The sequence below is a fragment of the Phalacrocorax aristotelis genome, chromosome 12, assembly GCF_949628215.1.
Source record: "Phalacrocorax aristotelis chromosome 12, bGulAri2.1, whole genome shotgun sequence".
Classification (NCBI taxonomy): Eukaryota; Metazoa; Chordata; class Aves; order Suliformes; family Phalacrocoracidae; genus Phalacrocorax; species Phalacrocorax aristotelis.
In genome coordinates, this window is record NC_134287.1 from 5,602,142 (window position 1) to 5,616,201 (window position 14,060).

The window sequence follows — 14,060 nt, forward strand, 5'->3', positions numbered from 1 at the left end:
TTTCCTTTGGTACGATTTAATATTAAATGTTACTACCTTATCCTTGTTAGAAAGGAAGTTTAAATACCCGTTTTGCAGTATGTATAGTGAGCTAATTAGTGCTATTTCCAACCAGTTACCTGTTACTGCAGGTAATGGCTGTGCATATGTATTTGAAATTACCTGTCACACCTGGTCCCTCATCTTTGGAATGAACAACAGAACAAGGTGTCTTATTTATGGTGATGCAAGAGAGAGAAAAAGCTGAAGTTTGCTTTTTTTTTTCTTTTTTTTTTTTTTTTTTGGTCCCTTGTTGGGATTTTTTGACCCGGAAAGCAGCCAAGTAGAAGTGATTTCATTGACAGTAAATATTGAGATCTTTAGTACCATTTTTACACTAAAAAATTTAAGAGTAGGATTGTATGCTTAATTTGCAGAGAGATGTTCAGGTTTGTGACGTAGGCATGCATATTCCTACTGTTTGACCAGGCTGGGGTAAGGGAAGACCAGGAAAGGAAGAATTGATTTTTTTTTGTTGGGTTCTTTTTAGGTTTTCTTACATGTTTTAAAGTTTAAGGAAATTTGCTATGCAAGAAAATAAATTAAATTTCATAGCTTAATTTGTAGAAAGTGTCAACTTTTTTAAACAGGTATATTTTAATTTTTTAATGTCAAGTTTCATTTTCATTGCTTGGAAACAGCATATACTTCAGAATAAAAATGTCAGCGTAAAAGATTCATCATGAAACAAAATGCTCTCATGGTATCTTTCCTTCACACTGTAATTAAAATTATTCTCGGTGCTATATGATGCAACCTTTGCTGTTATTTCCTGTAACAATGTGAGGAGCTGTTATCTTCATGCATGGAAATTATCTTCTTCGTTCCGCTGAGGAAGATCGTGTTTGTACGATTCTACAGATATAAAGAAAGCGTTAAAGGCTTAATTGGAGAAAATAAATCACTTTTAAATCGCATAAATGGGCCAGAGGTGTATTTTATAAGGAGCAAGACTGCGTGAAGGCTTTACCTTCTCAAGTTTAGCACCGTGTTAGCGGTCCTGTGCCCTAAAGCCGCCTGCTGTCCCAGCGCTTTCCAAGCCGGCGCCGCCCGCGGGCCGGGCTCCGGGGCTCCCTTCTCGCCTCCGCCGCGTCCTGCCGCCCTCGCCCAGAGGGGCCGGGGACGCGGGGGAACGGGGCCGCAGCCGCCGCCAGACCCGGAGCGACGGCACGGCCGCAGGGCGGTGCCGCCGAGCTGAGGCACCGTGAGGCGGTGAGAGGGGCCGGGCCTGTCCGGGGGCGGGGGGCGCCGGGCCGCTCGGGGGGGGGGGCTCGGGGAGGTGATCAGAAAATGGCGGCGGGAGCGTGTGAGAGCGGCGGCGGCGCCGGGCCTCGGGAGCAAGGATACGCGGGGCAAGATGGCGGCGCCGGACTGCAAGGGGGCAGCCGGGCCTCGGCGGGGCATCGCAGGCTGCGGTTTATGTCACAGCCGCCTCCTTTTTTTTTGTTAGGGAGTGGGGTGGGGGGTGTGTGACTCCATGAATTAATTAACAAAATTAATTTGCAGCAGTACCGAGCGCAGCAAGTGGAGCTGCAGCTTTGCCGTGCATTGAACTTGAGACTGATGCGATGCCTGTTATTCTGAGGAAAAAATTACATGTATCAGGTCACTTGCATCACAGGTGGCATTATAGAAATTCTGTGGCCCTGCAGCCCCCAGCCCAGTGCTGCTTGTGCTACAACCAGCTCTGGGGAAGGTTGTAATTGGGGAGAGCTTGGCACAGTAACATCAGGCACCACAGGGAAACTCGGGCCACCAGCGGCAATTTTACCTTTGGAGCAAGCTTCAAAGAGAGTGGCATGAAGGGGGCTCTGGAATAGCATGAAGAGTCATGCTACAGATCCTTTCACAGAGAGGGCAGAAATAAGGTTGCACAGGCCACTGTGGTTTGGGTATTTCCTAACATGTGGGATCACATTGGCTTCACAGTAAAGGGCTGGTAGTGCAGAGCTGGGGCTGTAATTGCCAAGTGTTCAAACAAAAGAAAGGGGAAACTGAAGGGACAAGGAGCAGCTTTCATTACATGTTACGTTAGTGACATGGACACGCATTATCTCATGGGGAAGAGCCACGGGATCCGTCACGTGCTAGATGTGCCCGTGGTGAGGATGTGTGTGTCTGTGCGATAAGCCCACGTCACCAGCGTTTCCAGGTGCTGGAGAGCAGCAGCGGAGCTGAGGCACGCACCCTGCTCCAGCCTCTGATGGTGACAGACCTCCTCCCCTGTCTCTGGATCCACATCATTTTCCCCTGGCCAGTCTCAGTCCTCATCCCACCCATTTGTCACCTGCCTCCCTCATCCATTCTGCGATCTGCTGCCCCCAGCACCCAGAGCCCTTCTGTGGCTCCCAGGCTGTGTCACACATTAAGGCCCACAATCTCTTAACCATTTTTCTAAATGACTACTCTGTCCCCAGCCTCCTTGTCCTGCATTCACTACAGCTGTTGCTGAATCCACATTTTCTCTTTTGCCTTTGAGTACGATAGGCTAAGCAGGGAGGTTCACTGACGGCGCTGGAGGACAAGCTTTCTGCTTTCAGGTCCAGCTATACAGCACTGCAGGTAGCGATAAGGTGCTAAAACCCATTTCTTCTCTTACTGTGCCCCTTACACAAAAAAAAACCTTGGGAAATGCCAGTTCAGTTTCATCAGATCCCAACTGTGCAGCTTCAACCTTCAAATTTTCAAGGTGTTTGGGAAGATTCTTCATACAAGTTACAAAAGCTACTACCTCAAACACCACTCTGAAGTCCTCCCTACCACCTAATTTTCAATTCCCTGCTTCAAATTTTAAGACTGTCAGAGACCTGCCGCAATTTCTTATTAAGTGACCAAACTATCACAGAAGAGATCTTCCACAGTTACTCAACTGTGGCCAGATAGCATGGTGTTTGAAGTTTGACAAGGTTCTTAGCAATTGGAAACATGGGCTTATTAAAGGAAATATCAGGCACCCTAGTGGTGATAGCAGCCTTCCTGTGTCAGGTGGGAGTGAAGGAAGAAACATTTCCTTGCAGAGTCTGCGACTTACGGTTGAGTTATCCTAGAACAGAAAGCATCGTGCACATTCAGCTCCCAAATTTGTGCTAATAGTCTCCTTGTGGCTCTAGACTTTCTAGTCTGGGGGAAATCCGTGTATGCACAGAGCATATGAGTGGAGGGGAAGGAAGAGCAGTATGAGCCTTCACTAAAGAGCACAAGAAGAGAAATTGCTTAGCAGCAGTAGGTAACAACCACATACTTTGCACGGTGAACGAAGAACAGAATTACACAGCAATATGGGAATTGTCTGTGCCTTTCTCTGTTCTTCTCCATGTGGTGGGAGCTTCCTTTTCCTGAGTCAGGCTCACCACGGGGTCTGAGCGTTCCCAGGCTGCATCTGGCTGTGGTGGCTCACTAATACATCAGTTTGGAAGAGATGCCTGGTCTGCACAGTGAAGGGATAAACTGCTTATCCTATTTTCTATAATTCTGTCACAGAGAGCAAAAGCTCATGTGACTGGTTTAACTTGAGAATAAATACAAGGCAATGTGGTTGAAGGAGATGGAAAATGGAGAAGGGACTCTGAATCAGCTGATTTGTATGTAAAGGCTTTTTCTGCTTGCTCTCTTTCTAAAAATGTTTTTTTCTGGTTTAGAGAAATAAGATAGAACTGATACCCTGGCAAGAAGTGCACAAAATCTGACAGATGAATAAATCATACTCTCCAGAGCTGTAAGCTTGAAAAGAACACTGCAGAGATAATGCATTTTCCTGGCTTGAGAGAAGCCCTGTCCATTAGAAATATACCCCTCTGAAGACTGATCTGAACTTTTGAGCTTTCAATTGTATAATTGCTCTGTGAGATTTGAAATATTTTGAATTATTTAATTTCCCACTCACCGAAATTGAATAACATTGCAGTTGGTGATTTAAAATGTTGTTGAATTAATTATGATATTTTGTTAAACTCCCTCTTGTCTTTCCTGTCAGTTCATTTCAAAGGCTTCAGCTAATGCAGAAAGCCTATCACCCCAATCAGAGGAGAGATGAGTCAGAGATTTGTCAGCTTGAATAGCCTTAGACCTACTTATGCCTACTAACCACCATGATGCAAGCCTGAAGTGATGTTACTTGCATATTAAAGAGCAAGACTCAGAAAGCTGAAGTTTCCTTGCTAAGCTCTGTTCTTCTGACCCTCTCTGCTACAGACTTGCACTCCAGCTGCCCAATGCACACATGCTCCAAGCAGAACGTGTGCCTCCAGCCCTGACCCCTTTCAGCAGGACCCACCACGTGAGCTCAAGCACAGCATTTTTTGGTCAAAGCTAGTTTAAATATACTGCCTGTGGTTGGAGGCATCAAATGTCTGTGATCTGCCTCATCTCCAAACTACAAACCAAACATGCTACCCATAGTAAAAGAAGAGAAGCCTGCAGCCATGACTTGGAGAATATATGATGGGAAAGAATATTACAACCTTGCTGATGATAGGCCTGTCAGAGCCTTTTAGGATGCAGCACGTTGGTCTGCAACATTTCAAATTTCAGCTGAAGGCAACTTTCTCCCTTGTCTGTATCCTATAGCTTGGTTTTGTGTCATCCTTCCGCCTTTATTTTTCTCTGACAGAATTTATAGCAAGCTATTTATGGGACTAGAATAACTGTCAGCTTAGAGAAAGAACATGGTTCCTCCTGTATGCAACGCAGGTTAGAGGGCTGTTAGAAGGTTGCTGTCCCAAAATGAGTAGCAGTATACCTGTATATGAAAGGCAAAAAGATTTGTTTCTTACTCCTGTTTCTTCTCATCCCCTATTCTTGTCATGAATAGTCTAAGTTTAATTTCAGGATTCTGTATTCACTTTCTGGTTTAGGTATGCCATGTTGTACACTAACACCATCAATACACTAAACATGCTCTTTCTTACTTGGACTTCCTGTGCCTAATGTTATAGTTGATGACTATTTTTAGATGATGAGAGAGTTATTGCCGTCATATAAATCCCCTTGAGATGCTGGTTTTCATTTAGAAGGGCGAGTGCATCTGTTTTGTTACTGCACTCATCTGCACTGTACTGCATTGGAGCAAAATTCATTTCAGATAAGAGGTTCTTGCATATTTTTATATATCCTTTTATACATTAACTTGAAACATCTTTTGATGAGAGAGCAAATCAATGGGCTAAACAGCAATTATGTCCCACAAATCACCTATCCTTGATAGAATAAGTCATATTTACAATTTTTTCACTTGTGTTCGGTAGCAACCACTTAATGATAGAACAGAATGCTGGCGTTATGAGGTAAAATCCAAAGATAAACCTTTATCTAGGCAGGACTTCAAGAGCACAACACAAAAGCTGTAAACAAAAAGAAAAGTGAATTTCTATTTTGGGCTTAGAAAAAAAGGCGCAAAGGCTGGAACTGAGAACAATTACAAACCTCTGCTGAAAAAAATCAGGGCATGCTCATCACCTTGATGCTCGTATGCAGATAAAAAAAAAATCTCAGCTCAACAGCAGGTGCCCACATGAGGGGGAAAAGCAATCTTCCCCTAGGATTCAGTCCTCAGACTAACCACCACCTGCTGTTTTTTGACAGAGGAGTTATCCCTGGAACACTGCATTTGCATTGTGTCTGCTAACGTCAAGGCTTAGCACAGGACAAAAACATCATGAATTTAGCAGAAGTACCAATTCAGATAAGTACAGGCTCAGCTGTTGCTAAATTGGCAATTATAACTAGATAGTCTCTGCTCCCCCGCCATCATCATTGTCGGCACTGGAAGTTTTGTCTCAGTTCAGTGAGTATTCTATTTTGTAAGCTCTCATTTGTCTTCTGTTTGACAGCTTACAGTGATTTTGTTTAGCTGTACTGATGAACTGCTGTCAATGGAAAAAGCTCCAACCACCAGAGGCCAACGAGAAGGATTAGCCAAAATCTACAATTCCTACACAGTTGGAAAATGGGGAGATTAACTATAAAAGGACTGAACCAGAATATGAGATCAGAACATCTTCTCAAATACTGCATGTGTCCAGGATTGCAAATCCATATCCAACTGTTCTTTATCTCTGACATTTAAAAGCAACTTTTCAGCGCAACTGTAACTACTGGCAGGAACAGCAGAAGCAGGACAAAGAAAGCAAGGTGCTGGCAAGTCCTAGCATTTTACCTGCTGGGAGCCTAGGTCTGCTTTCAAGTAATGCAGGATTTTAGAATTCCAGCATCTGCTCTAGGCTTACTTTGCAACCACAGCTGCAGTAAAGAGGGATGATCTTGTTCTAGACATGATATGAAATCTGTATCTCTTTTCTGCCAAGCAGTTGGTACAGTTCCAGAATCCTGCCATAATGCTTTTGTTGTAGACTCTGAGGCTGACCTGGCCTCTGTAAAGCTGCTGCGCTGCAGTCCGTCTGCACTTTGATGTCAGAGCCTTATAATGCACCACTAAAGATAGAGGAGCTTTAAATAAAAATATTGTACCAGCTGGGAAAAAAAAAGTACATGAAGCTTGTTTGATAGAGCAGATGAGTCTCAAGCCCATCCTTACTTGAAGCAAAGAACAGCTAACTCTGCTATCTGCATTTATGCTGTGCTTTCACCATACAGTGATGGCAGAGGGCACTCTGTGCCCTTAAAGCCTTTGACTCTACAGCATGACTCACAACCTTTCCTGTGTCATGGGAGAACTGAACTTGGCTTTCCCCCCAGAGGAAGAGAGGGGTACTATTCTGTCAGCCTGGCTCCAGTACGAGGTAATTACTTTAAGGGTCAGCCCGAAGCTCTGTATTTGCCCAGGGCCCCAGGAACAGACCCCTAGTACAGGTATGAAATAAGCTGGCACCATCTCAGGTATGCAGATCCCTTTTTTATATGCATCATTAAATAAAAGTAGGGGAAGGAAGGTCTCAGCCCAGCTCTGAGCTTTCTCCCAGCAATCCTTACACCTACCCTGCTGCTTGAGCTGAGAGCAGGTTACACCTGCTGCCTGGATGAGCTGTTAGCAAAGGGGTGGTCAGGCCCCAGGACCAGGGCATCTGCTGTGGACTGCAGCTGCTTCCTGTGCAGGCAACCGAACCTGAAGGCGGGAGCATCAGGGTCCTGCCCAAAAGAATCCCACTGGCATCCTGCAATCATGTGGAAAGTAGGAATGGGCAAGGTGCAGTACGATTTGAAGTATCGGGTGCCATATCCATGGCTTATTCTGTCACAAGTCACTCTATGTGCATCTGCTCATCCAGCAAACACCATACCTGAGCTCTGTAACTGGACCTTGAACCAGCTGAAATTTAATCTGCAGGAACATCCAGCTGTGACAAACTTGTCAAATAGGCTTGATAAACCCCACTCCTCCATTGGGCTTGACAGTTTATGTTGTCAAGTGGTTGCTTTGTTTCTATAGATGGGAAAGGGAGTTTGTAGGACTTCTGGGACTGAAAAAAGTCAGACTGTGCAGATAAAAGTGACCCTACAGTCACTGCCTGTAGCATCCCTCACACATCATAGAATCATTAAGGTTGGAAAAGACCTCTAGGATCATCAAGCCCAACCATCAACCCAACACTACCATATCTCCTAAACCATGCACTGAAGTGCCACATCTACACATCTTTCGAATACCTCCAGGGATGGCGACTCCACCACCTCTCTGGGCAGCCTGTTCCAATGCCTGACCACTCTTTCAGTAAAGAAATTTTTCCTAATATCCAATCTAAACCTCCCCTGGTGCAGCTTGAAGCCATTTCCTCTTGTCCTGTCACTAGTGACCTGGGAGAAGAGACCAACACCCACCTCACTACAACCTCCTTTCAGGTAGTTGTAGAGAGCGATAAGGTCTCCCCTCAGCCTCCTCTTCTCCAGGCTAAACACCCCCAGCTCCCTCAGCTGCTCCTCATCAGACCTGCTCTCCAGACCCTTCCTCAGCTCCATTGCCCTTCTCTGGACACGCTCCAGCGCCTCGATGTCCTTCTTGTGGTGAGGAGCCCAAAACTGAACACAATATTCAAGGTGTGGCCTCACCAGTGCCAAGTACAGGGGCACGATCACTGCCCTGCTCCTGCTGGCCACACCAGTGCTGACACAAGCCCAGGGGCTGGTGGCCTCCTTGGCCACCTGGGCACTGCTGGCTCATGCCCAGCCGGCTGTCAGCCAGCACCCCCAGGGCCTTCTCCACCGGGCACTTTCCAGCCCCTCTGCCCCAAGCCTGGAGTGTTGCCTGGGGTTGTTGTGACCCAAGTGCAGGACCCAGCACTTGGCCTTGTTAAACCTCATACAGTTGGCCTCAGCCCATCGATCCAGCCTGTCCAGGTCCCTCTGCAGAGCCTTCCTACCCTCGAGCAGATCAACACTCCCGCCCAATTTGGTGTCATCTGCAGACTTACTGAGGGTGCACTCGATCCCTTCATCCAGATCATTGATAAAGATATTAAATGAGACTGGCCCCAACACTGAGCCCTGGGGAACCCCACTCATGACTGACTGCCAACTGGATTTAGCTCCGTTCACCACGACGCTCTGGGCTCGGCCATCCAGTTTTTTTACCCATCGCAGAGTACACCTGCCCAAGCCATGAGCCGCCAGCTTCTCTAGGAGGATCCTGTGGGAGACAGTGTCAAAGGCTTTGCTAAAGCCCAGGTACACAACATCCACAGCCTTTCCCTCATCCACTAGGCAGGTCACCTGGTCATAGAAGGAGATCAGGTTGGTCAGGCAGGACCTGCCTTTCATGAAACTGTGCTGGCTGGGCCTGATCCCCTGGTTGTCCTGCACATGACTGGTGAGCACACTCAGGATGAACCTCTCCATAATCTTCCCTGGTACCGAGGTCAGGCTGACTGGCCTGTAGTTCCCTGGATCCTCCTCCTGGCCCTTCTTGTAGTTGGGTGTCACACTGGCAAGCCTCCAGTCATCTGGGACCTCCCTGTTAACCAGGACTGCTGGTAAATGATGGAGGGTGGCTTGGCGAGCTCCTCTGCCAGCTCCCTCAGTACTCTTGGGTGGATCCTATCTGGCCCCATAGACTTGGGAGTGTCCAGGTGACTCAGCAGGTCATAAACTGCTTCCTCCTGGATTATGGGGGGTTATTCTGCGATCTGTCCCTGCCTTGCAGCTCCAGGGGCTGAATACCCTGGGGATAACTGGTCTGACTGTTAAAGACTGAGACAAAGAAGGCATTTAGTACCTCAGCCTTTTCCTCATCCTCAGTTGCAGTGTTCCCCTCTGCATCCAATACAGGATGGAGACTCTTTTTGATTCTCTTTTTGTTGTTGATATATTTGTAAAAATATTTTTTGTTTTCCCTTAGAGCAGTGGCCAGGTTGAGTTCTAGCTGGGCTTTTGCTTGCCTAATTTTCTCCTTGCAAGATCTAATGAGGTCTCTGTACTCGTCTTACCTGGCCCTTCTTCCAAAAGCAGGGAAAAAAGGAGAGTCTACTAAGTGTCAGCAGAAGCTCCCTGTTCAGCCAGGACAGTCGTCTTCCCCACCGGTTCGTCTCGCGGCACTTGGGGACAGCCTGGCTCCTGCGCCGGCAAGACTTCCTTCTTGAAGAAAGCCCAGCCTTTCTGGTCTCCTTTGCCCTCAGGACTTCCTCCCAAAGGACTCTCCCAGCCAGTGCCCTGGACAGGCTGAAGTCTGCCCTCCGGAAGTCCATGGTAGTGGCTCTGCTGACCCCTCTTCTTCCTTTACCAAGAATCAAGAACTCAATCATATCATGGCCACTAAGCCCAAGACGGCCTCTGACCACCACATCTCCCACTAGTCCTTCTCTGATTGTGAACAGGAGGTCGAGTGAGGCACCTCCCCTGGCATGTTCACTTACCAGCTGTGTGAGGAAGTAATCTTCCACACACTCCAGGAACCTCCTAGACTGTTGCTTCTCTGCTGCATTGTATTTCCAGCAGACATCTGGTTAATTGAAGCCCCCCGCTAGAACAAGGGCAACTGATTGTGATACTTCTTCCAGCTGCTTGTAGAACAGTTCATCTACCTCTTCATCCTGGTTTGGTGGTGTATAACAGACCGGCAGCAGGATATCTGCCTTGTTGGCCTTCCCCCTTATCCTTACCCATAAACACTTGACCTTATCAAAGTTGCGAAGCTCTTCACAATCAAAGCACTCCCTAACATACAGAGCCACCCCACCACCTCCCCTTCCTTGTCTATCCCTTTGGAAGAACTTATAGCCATCCACTGCAGCACTCCAGTGTAAGAGTCATCCCACCATGTCTCTGTGATGGCAACTAAGTCATAGCTATCTCACTGCACAATGGCTTCCAGCTCCTGTTTGTTGCCCATGCTGCACACATTGGCATAGATGCACTTGAGCTGGGATATCGGCTTCACCCCCAACCCTGGCACACCACCCCTAGGCTCCTCTCCGGTGGGCCTGGCTACATCCCCCTCCCCCTTCAAACCTAGTTTAAAGCCCTCTCAACGAGCCCCACCAACTCATTTGCAAGAATCCTTTTTCCCCTTTGAGTTAGGTGAACTCCATCTGCCACCAGCAGGCCCGGTGCCAGGTAAACCTCCCCATGATCAGTCACTAGCTGATTTCGTTTCATCAAGCAGTTCTTCATATCCTCTAGGTTTTCAGCATGTGCTGCTACTTCCAGCCAGGCGAGACCTCTGCATGAGAAGAGCAGTGTCTGAAGGGCAGGATGGCCAATACAGTATGCTGCCACTCCAGTACCTCCTTTTTGGTTTGGTATCAGCATTGAGCAAAAACAGAGATTTTGGTTTGTGTATGGCAGGGTGGTATAAACTGATCACACATTTCCTTTGTTAATGCTAATATACTGTAAAGGACAAAAATGAAGTATATGCCCTACTCAAGACGTAGCACCAAGTTCACCTGTTAATAGTACTAGAATTCAACTTCATTGTACCCTCTCTCTCCATCCTTCCACTTTCTTACCTATGGGACAGGGAATATTTAAGTCATATTACTGTATTTTGATGGCAATACCATTCAGTTCCTCTGCAAGTCCATTAGTAAAGAAAGAAACTTGACTTTCAAAAACGGGTTGTTAGAGAGAAAAAGAAAGATATTTTGAGGCCATCTAATTACATCTCAAAAATGGAATAATAAGGAAAGAATCTGCTTTGGGAATACAGGAAATGTTAGGATGCAAAAATACACCACTCGCTTTTGGAGTCTGCTTGCCACATGCCATATAATTGTGGTGTATATTTGATTTATCCTAATTACATTTCAGTATATTTATTTGCTTTCTGACTGGAGCAGAACTGCCACATAGTGAATTCAGTGTGCTTACGCCTTTTGCACCTTTCCTGTGGTGTGCACTATCACAAGCCTGGTTCCTTCTAAAAACAGAATAGAACCAAAACAAAACTAAAAACTACTGTACAAGCTGCACATGGTGGCTGATGTATTAATACTGTTTCTCTTGGTCATGTTCTTATGCATATATGCAGATGTGGTTTAACACCAACCCAGTGGCTGCTACTCATAAGAATACATTAGGTGCAAGCAAAGGATTACATGGCTTCCCAGATGATGTTTACACAGCTGCCAAAAGGGATAAATTCAAGTCCTATGCAATGCTTTTTAAAACACTTTGTTAATTTGCACCTGAGGAACATCCAGATGTAACTAATTACCCTGTAATGAGGCTCCTAAAGCTGCCCATCTAACAGGCTTTTCAAGGGGTCCAGCTTATTATACAGAATGATTTGGTTTTATTTTCTTTAAACTCATCATACATGGATGCCGTAAATAGTTACATTCCTCAGTGATGAGACACTCTAAGTGAGGCTTATGGGATTTAATTAATGTGGTAACAAGGACAAAAAGGATGCACTCTGCTTGGCAATTGCAGGTTTGAAAATAACTTGTATAACATCTGAATGCCAGCTGCAATAACTAAGGACTTTGGCCACCACTTTGTCAGTAAGACTCTAGTAAAGTTGGTTAATACATGTATCTCACACAGTTTTGGGAGATGTCTGCACTATTGTTTCCCACGCTAACAACCACCTATAATTACACTATCTACAATTGCAGCTTTCCACACAGGGGTTTTTCCCTCTCTCGGTTCTCAGCTAAGAAGGCTGAGGCACAGCGAGCTCAGTGCTGCAAGCCACATGGTACTGACCTTTGCAGAGGACGCACTTGAGATTCATGCTTGGTCAAGAAAGGCCCCAGGATGCTCAGATTTTTGAAGAGACAAGACGACCCCTGACACCTGGGACAATTTCCATGATGTGTTGCTGGAATAGTCTCGAAAATGTCTCCGCAGATTGCACTAGTAAAGCTGTTTTATGTTTTTCTTGGTCCTAATCTATAGGTTACAAGAAAATATTTCTGTGGGCTGCTAATGACTCTACTCTTAAGTGTTTTATAAAGGGATTCCAATACATAGTATATGTGATTTAGCTCAGCACGAACAAAAACGCTTTGAGCAGGAGCTGCCGTGAGCAATGTTATGGACTGTCTGCGATCACCTACTCCACCTCTATCTAAAATAGCTTAAGACCTGAAGGCTCAGGAAATACACATATATTCTCTGTCATTTGGCATACAAGTAGCTATATACAAGTGTTATAAATGTATTTTAAAAATAAATCTACATAATGAGGTTTACCACCTATTAGCCAGAAGAGCTTTCACTTTTGAGCCCTGTTAGAAAGGAAAATAGAACAACTCTGTTCATAAAGACTCTAGAGCTGGACAAGGAAATTGAAGCTCCTGTACTTTTAAAATCACTTGTGAATTTTCTGCTCGGGTTAGTTTGCATTTTCATCCCTCTTTGAAATGAGATGGGAGAAGCCTAGTTACTGGCAGGGTGGTATGCGACTGAAACGCACAGCACAATTCTGTGTCTGCAACAGGAGACCATGCTTGGTAATGTGGGAAGGTCAGCTGCATTGCGTGGTATTTAATTTATGCTAAGTGGAAAGCACTTTCATTTTTCTAATACTAGAAATTTAACAACATTCTGGGGTAGAGAACCCTGCAGTTCAAAGATACCCTTGCTTTTTCAAAAGAAATCACTGACAGAACAAAAAGCCACTGCTTTGCATTTAAAATATACTAAAGAATTTAAGAAAAAAAAATGCAGCCTTTGTTTAATGCAGTTCAGACTAAATTATCCTTATAGGTTAGCAAAAGTTTTCTATGCCCCTCTCAGTAGTTGAAAGAATTGCTGTTGTGTTGGTTATGAGAAATCCCTCCAGCCATTGATAGCTTGGTACCAAGGGAATTTGGTCCAAGTCTCAGATTCAGTGTATCAAAATGGCATTTTTTCCTACCACTGAAGTGATCTTCAGTTTTTATTTCTTACCCATACACCCCTCCAAAAGGCTTTCATCATGTAACTTGCATTCCATGAAGCTTCTGCAATGCTTCTCAACCAGAGGGAGTTATTATAATGTTATGTATATTTAACCAACATCTGTCTTGGGTTTAAAAAAAAAATAAAAATCCCTGAAGCTGAAGTGTGAATGTACTGGAGAAGCAGGACTTTGCATTACTGTGTTTCAAACAAGACCACAGGGCAGGAGCAAAAAGCTCATGCAGGAGTAATGCTGCAAACTATCACTGGTAACAAACACCGAGTTACCCATGGGATCTTAACCTAGAAATATGCAAGGGATGTAACGTGGTAGAGATGTTCTTCTAGCAAATTAGTCAAACATTTCTGAACCAGCTACTATTTTGCTCCGAAAAACCCAAAACCCACTCAATTTTCATCAAAATAAAACCATTTTTGATTCTGTTCTGTCTTACATATTCTATCTTCTGTGCATGAGAAGTATCCAGAAAAATGGTAGGGGAAGGCGATTGCAGGGGTAATGAGTAGGGACATTAGCTTCTTGTAATGATTCATGGCAAAGTGACAATTACTGACAAGACAGTCCTTCAACATACAGTAAATACTGGGATCACCGTGTTCCCTTTCTTTATCAGCTTCTGTTATCTGCAGCTAAGTGTTACAGAGTTGTAGTAAGAAAAGTGGAAGAGCAACTGAAGAATACAAAACACACAAAACACCAAGCTGTGCATGCTGTATCAGAGTGG